The sequence below is a fragment of the Hesperophylax consimilis genome, chromosome 7 (genome assembly GCF_061612785.1).
Source record: "Hesperophylax consimilis isolate HC1 chromosome 7, BYU_Hcon_1.0, whole genome shotgun sequence".
In the NCBI taxonomy this organism is placed as follows: Eukaryota; Metazoa; Arthropoda; class Insecta; order Trichoptera; family Limnephilidae; genus Hesperophylax; species Hesperophylax consimilis.
Window position 1 is genome coordinate 2,151,396 of NC_142842.1, and position 22,737 is coordinate 2,174,132.

Sequence of the window (22,737 nt, forward strand, 5' to 3'; positions counted from 1 at the left end):
ACAAGACGGCGTTACATGCCACACAAGCAACGAAACCATTGATCTTTTACGATTGAATATCAAAATAACACCTCTTATTGGAAAACCTTTATATATACATAATCACGAGATTGTGAGAGAATCGTGATCCTTTTAAAATATTTACAACGAAGGCAATCAATTAGGTGATAATAATGTTATATCGTACACAGTACAATAAGATGTACTGTGTACGATATAACATTATTGTGTATTTTAATAACAATTAATTAATTACAAAAAGATTTTATCACGAATTTCAGTTGTAAGTTTAATGTTTTTTTCGCTATTTCCAATAGTTCAATCTTAGCGCTTGTTTAAAAAACAAACTAATTAAGAAAATATTTGACATAATTAATTATTCATTCAACGTACTTGAACACGAAGTTTCATCATAAAAAGGAAAATATGCTTTAAATTTCATGGTTTCTGGTTAATACCATATAGCGTTTCCTCTGTCTTTAACCAACGTCTCGGACAGCGTTACAGTGTACGTCATCAGGACAAATCTGACATATACCCATTAAAAACGAAACGCAAACGGCATATCTAATAACCCAAAAATTGATCACCATAACACCTTTGGCCATGAAAATCACAAATCATGTTTTAAAGATTATAAAACGCTTAGCGCTCCACGATGATTCAATTAAAGAAACTTTAATCATTAACAATTATGCGCTAGATAAATTATTTTTCGAAGGGCCGTAATTTACAGTGGAGAAATTTTATTTATTTATTTTATATTATAAAAACAAACAGTAAATGATTTACAGAGATGAAATAATATACAGGAATAAGATACTTCATGTTGGGTACCTATGATATGTTTCCTTGTGATGTCTGCTAGGTGGTATGTTTATTCCTTAATTACCAGGTAACGTATGTAGTATATAGGTGTGTGCGTATTGTATAAGTGAGTGTTTATGTGTGTGTATGTATGCGCATTGAACAGTTTAAATTATTGACATGATGCCACGTTTGAATTTGGGCAGTGAATCTGAAAAAATGTCAATGTTAGAGTTTCGACAAATATTATTTAACTCGGTTAATTGACGAATTAGACGCTGAATTTGTTTTATAATTAAGCGCGTGGAATAGCACTGTATGTCGTCAATGTGAAATACATCTGAAATACGTCATAGCTGATGAATGGTGTGATTACTCAGTGGTTAGAGCTGACGCTCGGATACCGAAAGGTCCCGGTCACACTAAATAACCGTTTTTCTTGGTTTAACAATATGCATGGTTTAACGATTGTTATTCGTATTGTTCAAATATTAAAGAATAATATTATTTAACCACTCGAACGATTTTTGGAATTTTATTGCAAGTTTGTAAAACGTCTTGAGCGATCGCTTGCTATAATGTGTCAATTTTATAGAACTTAAACATATGAGATAAGCGGGGAAATCTCGTTAATTGGCTTTATGTTTCATATTTTTCCATATAAATATTTCAATTTTAGATTAAGCGCTCGAGTGGTTAAGACGCAGTCTGAATAATTCAACCCGCTAAAGTACTTCCCTTCAAAACTATGGACGGGTTGTTTCGGAGAATTTGAACAATTCTTCAAATTTCAAAGTTAATTTAAAAGTTCTGTGAAAGATTTTTTCTAGTTCTATGAAAGATTTTTTCAAGTTCTGTCTAAGAATTATCCTATAATGATATAATGACAAAACTTGAATAGGACTTTTACATAACGTTGAAATTTGATAAATTGTTCAAATTCAAAGAAAAAAATTGCATGCCTCGTAAATTATAAAATAAACACATCTCGGTCTGATTCGTATAAAAAATCACAGCGTTTCTTTAAACGCTACTTAACTCAGATGTCAAGAGTTTTTTGATTCATTCGTCGTATAATGTATAAGTACTGTTGTATCAAACATTTAACATTACGTAATTACATAACATATAACATTACGTCTGTTAATTATAATAAATTATTTAGTACTTTTGTAAGATATGACTTTAACTGATGATACTATCTTCACAATCGAAGGTTAATATTTTATGCTCGAATCATTGGAAATATATATTTTAAGATCGCAACACCAGAGAACTGCAAATGTTTATATGACGTGTTATTAAATTTTCCGTTGATGTTGGCATTGAACTAATTTGCATCTAAAAACTGACGCATCACAAAGAGGCTGATTCATGATTATAAAATCGCGCAGTCAGTCGACCTTCTAAAGCCATTATCTTAAAAAGCGGATACCGGAGACGGGAAGTATAACAAGTAGACCCGGGCGGAAGTGCTGGCTTTTATAAGCGCTGGGTGCTTATAAAACCCGGAAGGGTAGAAAGTAGTAAGTGGGTGGGAACCCTGGATTAGGGACCAGGGGCGTGCCGTGATTTATCGCCCGACTTTCCCGATTATCCAGAACTAAAAGTTTGCTAAACTACTTTACTTATCGATGATATGTATACTTAGTTAAAAACTCACTTACTCACTCTGCAGCGGTTTTGATTTTTTTATTGTTATATCTCTTAAAATCTCCAACTGCAGGTGGCCATAACTTTAACAATAATATTTGTATGATTTGTATAGCGCCGTTTTTGTCCAAAATCACCTCAAGGGCGCCTACCCATACTAAGGAATAGAGCGATGCTGTAATCATTAAAATACTATTTAATATATTTGTTTAAAATATGTAGTTTGCAATTTAAAACTGTATGATAATATAGTAGGTACCTACTTAAAACAAATGTAAGATTTTTTTTTTTCAAATATGTAATCTAAATTATTCCCCAAAATAATAAAATATCCCGAATGTGAGATCTAATCTGTGAACATTTAATTTCAACCGAAGAAACACATATAATATATACTTACAAAATTAATATTTGTTTCCGTTGGTTCTCCAAAACTTTACAAAATTATATGAATTCATAAGAGTCTAGCTGCAGATTTCTTCTTCTCCTTGTTTTGAAGGCCAAATATGTATCAATTGCGGATTAAAACTGTAGATTTATATAAAGAATCAAATAGATATATATTGAGCGGAAATTGAGATAGATCTTCGATATCCTAATATGTTTTATTACATATTTTGTCGCTGACGTGATCATTATTTAACGTTTGCCAGAATGAAAGGCACGGCACGCCCCTGTAACGTATGGCGTAAGGGGTGAACTGACCCGGTGGCTAGGGATTTCGGTTGCAGTCCGCCAGGGGCGGTGTGCGGTAGGACCAGGGACCAGGGGTTTTAGGGGATGATCGGGACCCACAACCTACTTAGACACTGGCGCCCTGCCAACTCTACGCGCTAAGGTATTGATTAAATGAGAGCGCAAAACGCATCTGATTACACAGGGGATGAGTGTTGGGCTTAGAGCTTGCAACTCTACGATAATACTAGGCGATAAAGCTTTTATTACGTCAATGATACAGAGATACAAGACCCTTATTTTTATTTAGTTTTACGACCAGTCGGGCTTTTACATGGATTTTAAGAACAAAATATACCTAGGAGCCATCCAATATTATACAAAAGTTTAAAAAGAATTTATTTAATTTTTTATCAAAATGTAACTTAAATAACGAAAGAGACTTTAGAGGTAACAATAAGATGTAATCGGTTGGAAAAAAAAAAATTTTTGGGTTTAATAATTTGAAAATAGTTCGCAAAGGATGAATTAATATAACGCCATGAATATGTTATATTTCAGGACCGTAGTATGGGGCGACTTTGACCATCGCGGATATTCGTATAAATCTAGTTATTCAATGTATTCAAATATTGTGAATTGTGAAGCTTTCTCTTAGATATTTTTCTGACAGAATAATTGATAACACATTTTATAAATTCCTTATCGATTATAATAGTCTATCGATGTGGTATAATAATATTACTAAGTACTTCAATATTAAAACAGTGATCTTTTAATACAGTTTTTTGGGTTTTACGAATCGTTGTTATAAGCGTTGATATATCAAATTCACAGTATATATGTATATATTTTCCATATATTTCGATGGTGCAAGTAAGTGCAGTAAATGTAAAATATAAATTTCCGACACAAATGATTTTATAAAAAAGTGGCTTAGTTTCAAGTTGAAATCAAGAATAGTTGATAAAAGTCACCCCATTTTACGGTAACTATTAAACAATTGATCCGTATTAAATAATCCTAAATAAAAGAAAAAACCTTTCTAGACACATTCTCCTTATAACATTCCCCAGCTTCGTTTTCCATTGACCCACTGTTTTAGTATGATATTATAGTATGGTATTACGTACAACATTTATCTAGTATGTAAATGCACGTGTAAATGCAGTGTTGTGGTTTCAAAATCAAAAGACCAAGAACAAAAATGAACACAAGTGTTAACATTTTCCCTGATGATGGACTCTGTATCTCGTCCGAAACTTTTGCTAAAGAAGGAAGAAGCCCAAAACGGCATAATACCTCAAAAATAAATCGCAATAATTAACATAGGTTTCATAAACCATATTATTTTAAAGATTATAATAATACAAACAATTCAAAGTTATCGACAAATGAATGCTTCGCATATGTTAATGCGAAGCATTCACGCCAATTTTAACAATGCGTATCTATTTAATACAAAAAAACAACAATTTGTTTTCTGACATCGTCTTTTATAATATCTCAATCTCAGCGAGCACTCCCATAAATTGTTGATGAAAATGCAAATTTCCGTTTTTGAAACGAGCGCTGTTATGCATAACTCGGGATTATGCAACTGCACACATATTACAAATCTGTTATTTAAGGCGGAGGTCAAAGATGTTAATTCATATATTAGTTAAATGTGACGTTTTGGTGACTGCCACAGACATAGGAATTAATAGACGAGAAGATAATGGCGAGGGGTAAAATCAACTGTTGAAGAACGAAGGGGGTAAAGCTGACTGTGATTCGTCAATAAATCAATCTGACAGTAAATAGGCATCTCGCATTATAATATCACCATTTAGTTCTTAAAAGTAAAATCTGCTTTTGAATGAATAGACATTTTTACATGGGAGCGCAAATTACTCGCCACGTTATGAACAAATTTGCGAAGTCCAAATTCGGCAAAAAATTTCTTCTATTTTCAGAGTCGAATATTTCGTTTAAGTATTTAGTTAAGACACTTTTATAAATGTTCATAATTTACTTCTCAGCAACCAACCAGCTTTGTGTTTCGCGTCCAGACGTTTCTCGATGTGATAGTATATGTTTCTACAACTGATCCATATTATACGATGTGAATATGCTTAAAATAAAGTAAAATAATGCTTATATATGGAATGTAATACGACAATTGGATTTATTCTCTTTTTCACATCTATTTTTACAAGTTTTCATAGCACAAGTCAACATTTTGCCGTGTTATTTCGTAAAATGAACCGATGATGCCTCGACCATAGTTCGCACAAGAATGATGACGTCACGTTTTCAAATTTCACTTGAGGCCATACGCGAGCACAGCCGGCTCCAATGGAACCGGTATGGGGAGTGGGGATAATACGCTTTTAATCACTTAGGGCAGGTCTACTAATATTCATATGTCTATGGTGACAGCACTGAAATAAATAATTGGAGCACCGTAATTGTAAATAAGCATTTATTTTTTATTAAGGAAATTCATATTTATTATATAGTACAGATTATTGACCCACTTGCATACAAACCTTTCACGTTACTAAAAATCAATAGCTTCATACGCACGACGCCCGCACAACGCACTGAGCCATTTCCATCTTGCAATTAAATAATTAAGCAGGTAAAAGGAAAAATAAATTATGATAGTGCATTTTGCCCTTCTCATCAAAAGATTAGTCCTTTTGACGGCGTAAATCAACTTTCTATAATGATATCATTTCCACTTGAAATTCCACAGCTGAATTAATAATAATAAAATATTTTGAAGATACTACGCCCATTCGGTCTTCCCAAGATGTTCACTGCTTGCCATGGAGAGCGGCTCGCAGCTACATACTTTGCAGCAAAGGGTCAAAAGAAGGTATGAAATGATTTGTGACCGATAATGTATTCGTTTTGCTTTTTTATAAATGCGCAATAAATTGCTTGGCGCATGGAATAATTTTTTAGATTATTGCAACTGGTGTATTTCAAACGGAAAAAAATAATATCCATGTAAGAAACTTAGTGATGACTTCAAATGTCTAATAGTTTGATGGGAAGGCCCGAATACACTATTAGTCACAATTTATTGATTCGTACACCAATTGATTTTGCCCTTTTTGACAGCTTAAATTAGGTATTTATTTGCTAGTTTTGAGCTGCTCAGTGCGGTATATAGGCGTCGTGTGTACAAAGCCATTGACCGATAGCACGCCCTTGTCCCTCTCATTTAGTACTGTACCCATTTCCCCATTTCACAAACATTAAATTTCAAAATAAATTTTATTCCACTGGGACAACTCTATTTTGCTGTGCATTTGACTTTTTTTTAAGTGAACTGAACTTCTGTCCTGGTTCCGTTAGCACAGCACAGATAGCAAAATCGTGTGCCATTTATTTGCAACGTGGAAAAATATCACCAAAATATACATAAAGAATTATTTGGGTAATCCTGAACTAAAAGCCCATTCCCTCCTAGAGAAGTTCTCAGTTCAGCGTTAAACCACGATGTAAAAAAGTTTAGTTTTAACGTTTTATGCAACCTGTACACGAAATCATTGATTTAGAATTTTTACGTCGTGGTTTGTTTTAGTGATATTTTGCCAGATTCCGAGTAGAAGCGGAGCTTAAAAAAGCTGGGAAAAATGCTGCGATATCTGTTTGGAAAACCGCATATTGTACTACGATTCTTCCCCCGATAGGTCTGTAGTAACCTCTCTTTTTGCTTGATGCGTCATTTATGAGTCAGAGGGAGAGGTCACAGTAGAGGTTTTAGCGGTATGTTTAACATGTTATATTGGTGCATTGATATACGCAGTGAACTAGGATTACGAAACGGGAATACTTTTGCATTTTATATGCGTTTTGCCGGGAATACAAATGCAGTTTAGCTGGAACAATAGATTGCTGTAAACACGGCTTTATTCGAGATTGCATGGATTATATCATGTATTTTCATTCGCATCAACCGGATATTTGATCGGTCAGCGGCTGAGTTGCCATTGCTTCTGGTTTTCTCACCAAGACGTAATGCGTTTTCAATTTCATCGGCTGGCTAAGACCTCCATCGCCAAACCCTTAAAATTCTCCGCTTAATGTGATGACAGAAGGATATATTCAAAAGTGTGGAATTAAAAATATATATATATATATATATAAAAAAATATGTACCTACTTAACAAAATCAAAACTTGGAAAGCATTCAAATACTTAATAATTCATGAACGTAATATAATTTCTCTGTTATATTCCTGTCTCTTTTTTACTATACTAGCTGTACCCCGACACGCGTTGTTGTGGCTCAGTAAGTCTGTGCAGACAGAGAAGCAATAGCGTGTGTTGCTTTCACGTCCGACAGTTGTTTTTTTTTTTAAAGCATGTTTTTACCTGTCATAGGTGATATAATATGGGTATATAAAAACACACGCTTATTCGAATCCAAAGTTTCGTCAAAATTTCAAAGCAATCGGTGAAGTAATGTCGATTTAAAATTTTGAACAAACGAACATTTTCTTTTTTATTTATATATAGATAATATTTTGTCTCAATATGACATCTCCATTAAACAACAGAAAAAGGTCTACTTTTTATACTTTTCGTAAGCGAGTTTTTGGACTCTAAAATTTTTTTATACATTTTATTTAAACGATTTTATTTAATATTTTTATTTTATCTATTAGAGGTAAAGACACAAGGAAGACACCCATAATTGGTTTTATTCTGTCTATATACTACACATGCACGAGCTGAAAAAATGTCGACTGTCGATTTACAGAAAATTATTAAATTAAATAAATTATTTTCTGGTTACTACCTCACAAGAGTCCCCGCTGCCCGTAGCCAGTGGGTCTATTGATATTCCAATTGGGGTAATACCCAATATTGAATTGCGTGGAATTAAAAAAAAATTCAGTTTACACTATTATCGAATTTGTATTTTCTGTTTGTCCCGCTAAAACTAGAAGGCTACTATTTTCAGCTCATAATTTTAACTCCACTCGAGCTACGATCCTATAAAAGTTTCCATTGAAAGCAATTAGATTTTTAATTTAAATTCAATGAAAAGTTAATTAAGAGATTAAACGCAAGAAGCCGGAGCCAGTGCGACCCTAAATTGAAAATGTTGTGAGAAACGAGGGAGGGAAACGGAATGGGAAGCAGGTACTTACATAGCTAATCAGATCGGTTTTTTTTTAAAGAGTTATTTATAGCTTCGATTCTGAACAGCGGTCTCTCACCAGGACGCTACGTCATCTTCCACTTAATAATGTTTGAAAATTGAATCTTATTAAAAGCCTGGAATAAAATAAAGCAGCCTTTAAAAAAATGGGGACTGTAGTTTAGATCTATCGCTACGTTACTTTTTGTGTGAAATGTCTTTCGTCCGTCACTAGGCATAATTTATGTTTTTCTGCTCAGCTTAATTTTTAGAACACCTCAAGATCTACACGACGACGCACGAATAACTCATGTAATCCTTTACGTTGCGGAGTTACGACTGATTCTTTAGTCGCGCTGAGTGGCTCTTATCTGTGGCGCCACAACCATCGGGCCACGAGAAACTTGTTTAAATTGAATTTTATCGCTAACTCTGGCGAGACCTTACTATGAGAGCCTTTTTAAAAACGTTTTCAAGACAAAATGCTTCAGAGTGTAAAATCTTCTACTCACTTACCCCTTGATGGATATATTGTATTATATACTGCAAATTTTTCATTTTTTATTTTTTTATTATTTATTACTTGTAAATTATTTAACGTTATAAGTGATAACAATATGCAGACTTATATATATATAATTTTTTCGTCACTATACTACTACTCCATAAGTTGAGCTCGTGTTTATGGGAGGAGTATTTACCTTTAGTTCTAATGATTTTTTAAACAATAATCAAAAACTTTTGATATAAATACAAACATAATACGTATTAACATAGAAACACAAATTAAAAAATTGTGTTTTTAAAGCTAATTAAAATAATATATCTTTTTACAGATAAAGTAAGCGTGAGGAAATTAAGGGTACAATATATCAAGTAAACAAATTAGAAAAATAGTTTTTTAAAGACAATTAAATTAATAAATATATATATATTTTTTTACAGATTGAGTAAGTGTAAGAAAATTAGGGGTACAATATATCATTATCCAATTTTAGGGACTTAATTAACTTTTTGAATTGTTCATAATTCACAGTTTCGGTTACACTAATTTTATTTTTGGACAATAATATATTGTACCATCTCACACCTAAATACGAATAGTGGTGCTAAGCCGTGGTCGTTCTAAGCATGGGAATGGCTATTAAGGCATTAGTTTTGAATCTATTGCTTATGCTATCTGAGGGGTGAATTTTACAAATAAAATATTCTTTATAAATTTGATATAAGGCGATTCTCTTTTACAATTCTGAGACAGATGGTACATTAAATTCCCGAAATATCTCGAAAGTAGGGGAGTCATATGGTTTCCTAAGGATGATTTTTATAATTATTCTTTGAATTGTAATTATGGGCTCTAAAGAAGCCTTAAAAGCCCCTCCCCACCCAATAATCCCGTACTGCAATATAAACTGAATTAATGCATAATAGACAATTTTGGTAGTTTTCTTTTTAAAATATTTCGTATATTATAGAAAATATAGATAAGTTTTCTTATTCTTTCAACAGTGAGATTAATATGATCTTTCCATTTAATATTTTTATCTATTAAGAGTACAAGATATTAGATTTATGATTTAGTTTCGCGCAGTCCGTATTACATGTACCGTCATTTACACAATTTTTAGAATGAATTGTTATGTTAATTAGGTTATTTGGCACAGGTTATATATATATATACCTTCATAGTACACATATTATACACAACCGACCATCAATTATATACACATTGCCTAGATTTTATAACCGCCATATTTTTTTTATTACGTTACTTTATTTTATTTAAGTTTTTTTGTTTTACTTTATTTCTTGATATTTAATTTACATTTTTTAGTTTTTATTTATTGAATAAATAGTTAATACATATCAACAAACAAGTCCTGCTAAGCCAATTGAATTGGCTTGTCAACAGATGCTTCTTCTTCTTTCGTATGGTGGGGGGTCAGAGGGGGACATCTAGATCTGCGAGCCATTTTAGGGCCTCAGGCGTCGCCATGTGGACCTCATCAATCCCGCCGGGGAATGAATGGAGCGGGCATTCGTTGACCACATGTTCGGTAGTCTGCACCGCACCACATTCACACATCGCCGACTCTTTAAGGCCCCATCTGTGCATCATGTGGGCACAGCGGCTATGGGAGCACCTTAACCTATTGATGGCGGACCAGGTTTTGCGAGGCAGTGAGAACCCAGGCTGTCTCTCGGTGGGGTCCTGTATGAGATGGGCATTTCCCACGTTGGCCGTTTGCCACTCAAGTTTCCACCTATCTTCTGGGGTGAGAGGTAGTCGGAGGAGCCTCTCTCCTTCCGCCCAGAAGGGCTTTCGGGACTTCAAGCGGCATGCCGGGTGGGAGACGACATCTTCGTGTAGAGGTATTGCGCTTTTTTGCAGCGCCTTCTTGTATTCCCTCAGTGTTACAATTTCTCGCCTGATGTTTGGCGGGGTTATGTTTGCAAGTACGGGGAGCCAAGGGAGAGGAGTAGATTTTAAAGTCCCGCTGATGGTTCGCATTGTGGCATTAAGCTGAACGTCTACCATGGAAGTGTGGGCGCTTCTAGCCCATACTGGAGCACAGTATTCAGCCGTTGAGAAAACCAGGGCAATGGATGCTGTTCTGAGCGTGTTGGCGTCGCATCCCCAGCTAGTTCCAGCTAGCTTATTAACTAAGTTAAGCCTTGTCCTGGTTTTTTTACCCACTGTTTCCATGTGTTGCCGGTAGTTCAAGCTCCTGTCCAAAGTAACTCCGAGATAGCGGGGGTGGGGGTCATGGTAAATATTTTTTCCATCAAACTGAACACAGAGTTTGGCATCCGCTTGTGAATTGCTAAGATGAAAAGCTGTCGCAACTGTTTTCGACCCATTTGGCTTTAGTCGCCAATTGAGGAAATATTCTTCCAAAGCCTTTAGGTCAGAATTGAGGATATCTTCTGCTGCTTTAAGGGTTTTGGCTTGAGCTGTGACGGCGATGTCATCTGCGTAAGCAAATTTTCTGCCTTCAGTGTGAGGGAGGTCTCGAGTGTAGATGTTAAATAGCGATGGGGCCAGCACTGAGCCCTGGGCAAGGCCATTATTGAGGGGTATTTTTTTGCTTTTTCGCCCTCCTAGAAAAACCCTGAAGGTACGGCCAGTTAGCAGTTGCTCAATGAGTCGTACTGTGTTGCCATCCTCTATGGTGTCGTACAGTTTAACAAGGAGGTCTTTGTTCCACACCGTGTCGTAGGCCGCAGAGAGATCAATGAACGCTGCCGCAGTCTTCAGCCGTTTCTGGAAACCAGATTCAATGTGTGTTGTCAGTGCTAACACCTGATCGCAGCAGTTACGGCCTGGTCTGAAGCCAGCTTGCTCTTGTGGGACCACTTTCTCCAAAATTGGAGTAAGTCTGCGGAGTACAACTCGCTCAAGAAGTTTGTACATGGTACTTAAAAGTGAAATTGGCCGGTAGCTGTTCGGATCCTCTGCTGGCTTGTTGGGTTTGAGGATCGCAATAACTTTAGACTTTCTCCAGGTATTTGGTATTTCTCCAGTTTTGAAAATTTCAGTAAATAGTTTTGCGATCCATATTTTTGTCCGTGGTCCAGCATGTTTCAGAAAGTCTGGGAGAACTCCATCACATCCAGCTGCTTTCCCAGCTTTTGTTGAAGTGAGGGCGATATCTACATCGTCAGCTGTAACGGCGACCACAGTGTTGGGGTTCACCGGCCATTTTAGCCGCGCCGCCTTCAGAGATTTTTGGACCTGGTGGTTTATGTTAGACCTTGTTGTCGTTTTTGAACTACGGAGTAGTTGCTGAGCAACAGCATTTGGTGACACTTTGGGCATTGTTTTAGTTGGCTGATCTGCAGCTCCAAGTCGCCTTAGTGTTTGCCATGCTTTTCTGCTCGAGTGCTCGAAATTCATTTCCTCCATTAATTCATTCCACCGTTTCATACGTCCGTCGTCCAGAGACTGGAGAAGGTCAGAGGCAGTGTCTGGGTCATTCGTCCTCTCGAATTCGGCTAGAAGCTGTTCACTTTCTGAGCTCCATGTTGGAATATACACTTTTCTGTAGCCTCTAGGTATAAATTTCTTTGCGGCTATAAATAAAAGGTTTGAAAAACGGTCGTAGGAATTCGGCTTTGGTGGTATGTTATCCACAACCCTGTCAACATATTCCGAGAAGTCTCGCCATTCTGCCTTTCTTAGATTCCATCGCGGCAACGGATTGCTGGAAATACACGGAATCTGTATGCCTATGCTTAGCATGACTGGCCTGTGTTGGCTATGTGGGAAACTGTTCAATATAGTTCTCGAAGCCCTCATAGGTTTTCCGTCCGGCGCTGTAGAGACAAAACACAAGTCTGGCGTATATTCACGTCGCCATCGCGCAGAGAAAAATGTTCCCTTTTGCTTAGCATCGTAAATAAGTTGGCAATCCTGTGCTGACGCCCAATCCGTGATCTGCTCTCCAGCTTTATCGGTCGTCGAGTAGCCCCATAGGAAGTGGTGGCTGTTGAAATCTCCCACATACACCGCCGGGTGATTGTATGCAGGAAGAGCTGGTGACTGCCATAGTTCATTGGGAGGTTTGTAGATATTAAATACAGCGAGTTTTCCAACCTGAATTCCGATCGCGTGATATCCATCAGTGATTTTTCGGGTGATATTCTGCAACTCCGGCTTGATGTAGGTTGCAAGCCCATGTTTTGGGTGTCCCCGCACTGCCGCTAGAAGGTAGCCGGGAATATCCAAGCGTGGTGAGTCGGTTTCTACGATATGAGTTTCCTGGAGTAGCAAAATATCGATATTTCTGTCAGTGAGTATTTTTAATAAAAAATCCACCTTTGATCGAGAGGTTCCCTCAATATTCAGGGACAATATTTTTAATTGTTCCCCGATATTTTTTGATGCTTAAAGTGAACAGATGCTTAAAGTTTAGTTACATATACATTTTTATAAGTTATAATTTACATCTTATATCTACAGAATCAACATTTTGTTTATGTAACATAATTTTAATACAGTACATTTTTATTTACCTACATAATTTGTCACATAAAATTGTAAAATGGGGGCATGAGCACGGGTAAAAGCACCCAGTGAGGCTCACATTTATAAAAATATTCTAATGTATCAATAAAAAAATAAAAAAAATGGGTGTGTCAAGCCTACGCAAGACAGAAGTGAAACTTCTAATATTCTTCTCTCTCTCTCTTTTCATTTCATTCTCTCTTTTTTTCTGTCTATTGACATATTTATAAGTAGCATGTGATAAAAAAAATTAAAAGTTATAAAAAAAGAAAAAAAAAATTAGTTAAAGCGGGGATCGAACCTCGGTTCTTCACGACCACAGTCGTGCGCTCTGCCTCTAGACCGCGAAGCTGAGTTCGGAGAGTGACCTAAACTAGGTATATAATATTAGCTAGGCTCCTATAGCGAAATGATCCCGTTTTTTCGTCACGGTCATGAGTCGGTTTTACTCCGGTCCTCGAAATTGCATGACGCGCGTAAAGAAGTTTCACTTCAAAAAATTCCTGCAAAGTTATGGATGTAATTACGATCTTTTTCAAGCGCGTATGTAATGATTATTTTTATCAACGTCGCATACACCTTGCTAATGTTTTCAGTATTATTAGGGCTTTTTTATACTAATTTTCATATATTTATTGGCAGGTAGAGTAGAAATTAATATTGTTTAGCGTTTGCCAACGACCATACCATGTTGAACACACCGGTTCTCGTCCGATCACCGAAGTTAAGCAACATTGGGCGCGGTCAGTACTTGGATGGGTGACCGCTTGGGAACACCGCGTGCCGTTGGCCCATTTTTTATGGTAATTTCATGTTTTTTTTTATTTTTTTATCTTTACTATCATTAATAATATCATAAAATTCTTTAACTTTTCAAGTATGCTACAGGCCTAAAATATTACTTAGTGGATTGATATTATGGTCAACCATTGAAAAAAAAAATTCCTTCAAAATTATGGATGTAATTACGATCTTTTTCAAGCGCGTATGTAATGATTATTTTTATCAACGTCGCACACACCTTGCTAATGTTTTCAGTATTATTAGGGCTTTTTTATACTAATTTTCATATATTTATTGGCAGGTAGAATAGAAATTAATATTGTTTAGCGTTTGCCAACGACCATACCATGTTGAACACATCGGTTCTCGTCCGATCACCAAAGTTAAGCAACATTGGGCGCGGTCAGTACTTGGATGGGTGACCGCTTGGGAACACCGCGTGCCGTTGGCCCATTTTTTATGGTAATTTTATGTTTTTTTTATTTTTTTATCGTTAACATCATAAACAATCTTATATCATTCTTTAACTTTTCAAGTATGCTACAGGCCTAAAATATTACTTAGTGGATTGATATTATGGTCAACCATTGAAAAAAAAAAAGGCGTTAAAAACAAAAAACATTAAAAGATTCTGCCGATAGATGTCACCCCCGTAATCAATATAATTAAATAGATTAAAAAATATATATTTATATTCTGCCGATAGATGTCACCCCCATAAACTATATAATTTAAAATTAAAAAATATTCTGCCGATAGATGTCACCCCAGTACAAAATATAATTTAAATGACGAAAAAAATAATATGAAAAATAAATAATGTTTAAAATTACAATGGATTAAAAATTTAAAAATTTCAAAGAACAATGACTACAAACAATGAGTTATAAAATTAACATTCAACCAAAAAAAAAAATTAATATGCGATGGCCGACAATCGAACTCGGATCAACTGCTTGGAATGCAACTACGCTGACCATTACACCACAAACGCCAGTTGTCGAGATTACCTAAAAAACATTTATATCTTACTTCAAAACTTTCACTAGATCAAATGAACTTTAATCGGTCCCGCATTTTCGTTTCGGTCATGAGTTGGTTTTACTCCGGTTCTCGAAATTGCATGACGCGGCTAAAGAAGTTTCACTTCAAAAAATGTGCAATATTGCAAATTAAGTCATTTAGATTATGAAAGGAAAGAATTTTAGTATATGTGCCTGAACTTCACGGAATAAAATATTTTTTACGTAAATCAAAACACGAAGTCGGTGATAAGTAAGAATTTCAACCTTATCTGCGTAAGAAATGCGCGATTTAATCAGCTTCCAAATGTTACTCGACGAGGTAGATCGCCTTAAGGGATTTTCAACGTAGGTAGTTAAATATTATCAAAATTTAAAACGAGTCGCATAAAACATAATAATATTATTATCGTCAAAAAAATTCCGAAATTATATTCACGGAACGTTTTCACCGCATCATTTTATTTCATAAAGGGAAATGCGAAAAAATGTGGCCAAGTCCTTTTGTGCGAGTTTCCTCCGTGTTTGTGCGCCTTACGAAAATCCCTTTTTATTGCACGGCGAAGAAAAGCCACTTTTTGCGCGATATGAAAAATATCTTCGTTTCCTTTTCAAAATATGGAGAAGGGATGAGATTTCAAATGCCCCATTTATTCCGAGGAACCATCTCAAAGTAGCAGGGTTGCCACTAGAGGAAGACTGCACAAATGAAGATATCAGTCACTTTTTCAGACTTTTCCAATCAAAGCTACTTGTATTTCTACGGTGTCAGCAGTAATTTTATGACAAGATATCGCAAAACGTAAATAAAATGAGTATATATATTGTCTACTGATGAATAATTTTTATTTATTAGTAGTTTATCATCACGATGAATGATCTGGTCAGCAAGTTGGGGGTGCTATTGACATTATTTTTTTAATGATAAACTAATGTTTATAAGACAAGGTTTTTTATGCATAGCACAAAGGATAACAAATTATTATAAGCAATAATTAGACGCCTGAAATATTCATAAAAATTTAAAATATCTCTCTAGTAAAAATAAATTCCGTCGGCTTATTTCCAACACGCCAAATAATTCAATATGTACTAGTACTTCAATCAACAATTACTGCTTATTATATTTTTCACCTATTAACATATTTACTGAGTCCATTGTTAGAATTAAGCGTAATGTATACCAGCACTTTGTTGAATCCTACTAATTTAATGTATTTTTAGTGATTTGCCTTATGGTTTCTAATTTATTATATGTTACTGTTACATATTTTACATTGCTTCATATTGAGTTTATCAGTTTTACGTTATTTCATGTTTTAAAAACTTTGTGTATAATTTTCGATAGCTCACTAGGTATATTCTGTTCTTATAATCCATGTAAAAGCCCAGCTGGACGTAAAATTAAAATAATTTTCATTTATTTGAAATAGACCACATCGTTTCATTGTAATTTATAACAAGTTTTAAATATGTTTTTCTTATTTGAAATGGAAGTACAAATTTTCCTACAAAAATAGTTTTGTAGGAAAATTATTAACAGGTTAAATCATTACAGTCTTTTCAGTATGTTTTCACGCTATTTTACCTCATAAATAGTTTTGTAATATAAATAGTTATGAGTGAAAATAGGTTTAGTCATCACATTTGCCGTATATTTTAAAGGTATTAATTTTATATTATCGCCCCATTATGTCTGTCTCAATTCGTCACTGGAACACGCAATCAATGTCAAATGTTGAATATTTGTCGATAATTTATAAAATATTGCTAAAAAATTTTTTTGGCCGTGAAAATCTCTAAGCATACCAGTGTTAGGATATTTAAACTCCAAAACCCAAGTTTAAATTACATTTATATATATATATATATATATATATATATATATATATATATATATATATATATATATATATTAAATTCATAAGTCCAAGCTTTTAATTTAAAATATACCATTTCTTATTACCGATTATCATGATGTATTTAGAATGAGGTCAAAAAACAGTTTAAAAAAATACATAATATTCCTATGAACATAACAACTGTATCAACCAAAGTTCGCTGAATTTTTATTAAATAAAATTAATTAAAATCATAACTTGATTTGATTGTGGAATGAGTTGTGTAATAAAATAATGATATGAAAGTTTTGTTATTTGCATGCCATATAAATGCATTGTTTGCGAAATTGGCAGTAAATTTTAGTGGCGTGAGAAATTAAAATTACCAGTAAAATTTGTTGATTTCGAAATATTGTTTGTTGCATCTTAAGTATTCTGTACCAAATATGTACAGATATCTGGGAAGATTGCTTGATTTGTTCTGAAATAATGTGAAACAGTTTAATTAAGAAGTTACCCAAGGAGTTCAAAGACAGACGATGTTATCTTCTATGTTATGACAACAATAATTAATCTTATAGGATATTTTGTAAAACTACCAATAAATTCAGTTAAAAGTTGGGCAATTTGTTTAGAAAAGAAGGTCAACAAATCTGATGGGCAAAATAGATAACGTGATAAGTGACACCCAATTAGCTGGAAATCAAAAAAATCAAGAATCTTGTTATATAGCCCCGGCGACCTTAGAAATTTCGTGTTTTGTGAACAGATCTGAACAGCCAGATCCTTCCCCACCTTCTTCTTCCCCATCTCCTTCTCTTCCTCGCTACATTCAGCCTCACAACATACTTCAATTGTGATGCTATAGTTTTTTCTGGCTATAGACGGTTGGGAGCAGTTGGAATATCTCTTGTGCGATTTCATATTAAAAAAAATCACTAACACAAAAATTGCTCTTAATGAACAAAATTTAAAAAGTTTTTCCAAATTGTCATCCCTCTTTTTCATATGTAATAGGGGTGGGTAACAGGTGGGGCGGGAGGGAGTGGGAGGGGGAGGTGTTTTCGGAAATACATGTAGAAAAGTTGAGCGCAGTCATCTCGAATAGGGGTGCATTGAATGGTGAACTGATTTAACAGAGCGGGGGTGGAGTCACCACCTCCAGGGGAGTGTATTACGACGCAGACTAATAGTTCACTGGTGACCTTTAAGCCGGGGGAGCTTTTGGAGGGTTGAATAATGTTATACTGATATACAAGGATTTTTTGTGTTTGACCTAAATTGAATTTATTTTTTAAGTATTATAGTGATTAATTTTTGGGTTATTATGCCGTGTTGCGCTTCCTTCTTTATACACAGGAAACGTACAGCGTTACTGTGATGATTGCTGGTTTAGAAATGAACAAAATCACCAAGTAAATTTATATTGGTGATGGAAAAAAATAAATACTCAGGTAGGTAATATATGTATATTATTTATTGACATTATTCGTTCTGTGTTACTTTCTCGGTAGATAATAATGCAAAAGAAGAGAGACAAAGCATACATAACCAGTTAGTCATACACGAATGTCTCTTTCATACATTTATATACACGTTCCTTACATTTAGATAGTCCATCATCAGGGCAGATGTATATTACAATTAAATTCATCACAATCATATCTTCTCTGCTGATGGACACTGTAACGCTGTCCAAAAAATGAGACGGCGCAACAAAATCTTAAAAAATTACTTTATGGCTTCATACTTTAAAAACAGATAAACAGGAGTGAAAATCTTATGATTGATATTATATATTAAATAAAATAAATCACTTTGTATCTAGAACTATTTAATCAAAATAATCGACAATTTTCGAAACCAATGATTACTTCATCGGGATAAACATATAATTTATAATATAATTATTGTAATAGGTTAAAAACATTGTAAACTAAATATTCTATGAATACATTAAAAATTTTATTAATTCAGATGTCCAGAATGAAGGAAACAAAAAAAATGGAAGAAAAATAAATTTTAAAAATTACCCAAAGTTCTTTTCCTTGAAACAGCTATTAAAACAGACATACTTCTTGCTGTCTTCGACAATCCAACAATTGAAATAGTGAAACGGGTCAGACAAATTACAATCATCAGAAAAACATACAAATGCATCATACGTGAAGTGATTTGATATAAGTATAATTATTGGCATACTTAAATCTAATAACCACACCGAACATAATTTCTTTCAAATAATTTCGATGACTTTCGGCTGTCCTAATCAGATTCGTCCTTATTACAATCAAATTATAAGAATCATTTCAATTCTTATAATATTAATGTTTCCGTTCATTAGTCATATTTTTAAACATAAAAAAAACAATCATAAATGCCAACGTTATTCAATACAACTGAAGGTTTCATTGACTGTTCACAGGTGTGCTATATGCAATGAATATAAATCATTACTATTAATATAATTGTTAATTTAAGAGTACTTGAAGCCGGATATTTCAATACGAGAGTCATCAGCTTCCCGGGTATTGATGACAGAAATAATGTTTTTTTGCTGATTGTGAACGCATTGAGAAATTTAATTCTGTGAGAAAATAAATAATGTTTAATGTTTTATTAGTCGGTGAACTTTAATTAAGAAATCCTCAATCACCAGGATGGCATTTCAAGTAATGATCAGATAATTCCTGTACCAAACATCAAATAATAGGAAGTGAAACAAGTATTACAGCGAGATAATAACACTTTTTGAATATTGGTAATACTTTAATTTTTGATTAATTTCACGGCTGCAATATTCAATTAATTCCAATCCAATTAAGTTTCTTTAAACTGCGTATGAGTTTTGATGTTAGTAATCAGACAATCAACGTAATGATACCCAGCTGAAAAAATTATCTAAGCCACCTAGTTTATTATATGTATACTTGCATGACAGTGTTGGACGAGGTATAAGAACGATATTTAAATGCCAAGTTTTTTTCTATATTAGTGACTAATTTTTGACACATTTGACGTTTTTCTATATTATGTGTGATTTTCATATTATATTCATACTACTTGAAAGGTAGGAAGCTACTTTAAATACACATTTTTCAAATCGTAGTTCATTATCAGATTTCTAACTCTGTAATATGCCCTCCATGCAGCATCCGCAAAGACGGCATAGGCGGTGAGAGATCTTTTTCTTTTGGGGTCTCCTGTGTGGAGTTTTAAAGTTAGTAGATTACACGAAATTTTTCCTTACTAAAATAGTCACCATCGTTATTTTCCGGTATTCAAATCTACAATTAATTTTTGTTATTCAAATCCACATTGAATTCCGATTTTCAAATCTACATTGATTTCCAATATTCAAATCTACATTGATTTCCGATATTTAAAATCAACTAAAAATGGCATAGTTTTTATTGATAATAGCGAGGGACGAGTTGCTCGTTTTACATTAACTTTATGGGATGTGTGAGATGGCACTAAACTCCTCACATTCCAGAATAATATTTTGTTTGTACTTCCTCACGTGTATGTATATACTTTATGGAATGTATGGGGTCGCACTAAACTCCTCACATTCCAGAATATTATTTTGTTTGTACTTCCTCACGTGTATGTTTATACTTTATGGAATGTATGGGGTCGCACTAAACTCCTCACATTCCAGAATATTATTTTTTTTGTACTTCCTCACATGTATGTATATACTTTATGGGTTGTATGGGGTCGCACTAAACTCCTCACATTCCTGAATATTATTTTGTTTGTACTTCCTCACATGTATGTATATACTTTATGGGATGTGTAGGATCGCACTAAACTCCCCACATTCCAGAATATTTAAAAAAATATTATTATAACCCAAAGCATAATGAAATATTTAAATAAAATGTCAAATAATGTATACATTTATTTCACTTATCTAGACCATATTCGTGTTTTATCACTTAATTATTATTATATAAACACCGTAAGTATCTATTACGTTGCTTTTTCTTACATAATACATAATGGGAACAACGCTCATAAATTTGATTGTCCTGAAACGGAAATCATCAAAATTAATAAATAAATGTTCATATCCCCAAAATATTCATCTATACAAAACACTTACATAAAGAACCTGCAATCTATTCAAAATAGACATTATTTGAACGTGTCTTAAATAAATTTCCCTAACTAAATGAATACCATTAACTTTATCTTCAGCATTCGACTGTACAAAACATCATCACACATGATCACGATTCGTTATTCCTCGGCTAGCCTTCGGGTCACAGGAACCTTCCGCCCCAAGGCCGCCGGAAGACAGATTGTCTGACAAGAGGCGGGAGCGAGAGCACGCAGGAGATGGTGCGATGAATGCCAACAGATTACCATGCCAACGCAACACACATGCAATAATGATCGAAGATTTATATTAGTTAATACAAGAACACAAGAAGATTCCTTATTTTTCCAGAACGACAAAAATTGGTTAGGTTAAATGGGGGTTTGCTCGAGGCTAACATTTTAATTAATTCCGAAGAATTCGTAACGATAATACATAAATACAGGGTGTCCGAGGGTAAAGTGCGCTAACTTTGGGAGGTAATTCTACATTAAACACAATTAAATACACAACTACTGACCCTGTACAAATCGCAAGTGCGCCCTACTGTCGAATTTGGCAGCCATCTCTGGTCCGGAGCCCCTAAATACCTGAAAAAAACCCTTGACTCTGTGCAAAAACGGGCGGTCCGTTTGATAGATTCCCCAATCTTAACAAACGGACTGCAATCTTTAGAGCACAGGCGTCAGGTAGATATGCTGTCCTTGTTCTATCGGTATTACAATGGAAGATGCTCTGAGGAACTAGCGTCATTGATCCCTTCGGCACCGGTGCATAGTCGGGATACACGCCAAACGCGCGCCCAACATTTGTACACAGTTGACATTTGTCACACGAGAACGGGTCGCTTCTACGATTCGTTCTTAAGTTCAACAGCTCGGCTGTGGAACGAACTGCCGGCCTCTGTGTTTCCTCCCTCCTACAACATGGGACTCTTCAAGACCCATGTTCACTCCTTCCTCTCCACAAAAAGACCCTCCACACAGCATCCCCAAAGATGACATAGGCCCTGAGGGAAATTATTTTCTTCAGGGCCTCCTGTGTGGAGTTAATATAAAAAAAATAAAAAATAAATTAAACATGAGAAGTAAAAAATAATATTACTACCTATACTCTTTTCGAAATTCTAACTTTTTTTCCCATGCAATGTTTGTTTTCCATAGCAGAATGTTTACTATCCCAAAATAATTCAACTTTTTACCTAAAAACTATCATGTAGAATTACCCACAAAGTAAGCACCCTTTACCTCTGGACATCCAGTATATATTTTAAAGCGATTCTTACGGATTAAGTTATTCGTATTTAAAATTAATAAAAACAATACCGTACTGTTAAAATATTTTATGTAAAACGGTTTTCAACTGCAAAATTAGCGGTAAGAACCAGATTTTATTTTTTAAACGATGTATTAGTTAATGCCTGAGGGGTTCCTCTAGAAAATGTGAGATTGAAGTAATATGTTCATCAGAAATAATTCAAATAAAACCCACGTAAAGAGCAATTTTCTAGGCCTGTTAGGGCGAATTCGACCGTAAGCCGTATTCCATTACTCCGGACAGAGCGCCGAATATTGTTTGTACACGACTTCTTCACATATGTTAAGATTTCCACTTTAGTTTAGAGATTTGTCAGGGAAAATTCAACCGCAGGTCTGTCCAACACACCAGGGCCGCGCGTTGCATATTTTTGTCCA

At 34.6% G+C, this 22,737-nt stretch overlaps 1 protein-coding gene and 2 non-coding genes across 4 annotated transcripts in view; 2 read left to right on the top strand and 1 right to left on the bottom strand.

The window, feature by feature from the left end:
* The window catches only part of tfc (Brevican core protein triforce), a 317,295-nt gene that overhangs the window by 118,550 nt on the left and 176,008 nt on the right, over positions 1-22,737 (bottom strand). The gene's annotated exons all lie outside the window — the stretch shown is intronic.
* On the top strand, positions 13,963-14,081 carry LOC149422138 (5S ribosomal RNA). Its single transcript, XR_016302440.1, has one exon. It is a non-coding gene; the product is annotated as a 5S ribosomal RNA (ribosomal RNA).
* On the top strand, positions 14,405-14,523 carry LOC149422139 (5S ribosomal RNA). Its single transcript, XR_016302478.1, has one exon. It is a non-coding gene; the product is annotated as a 5S ribosomal RNA (ribosomal RNA).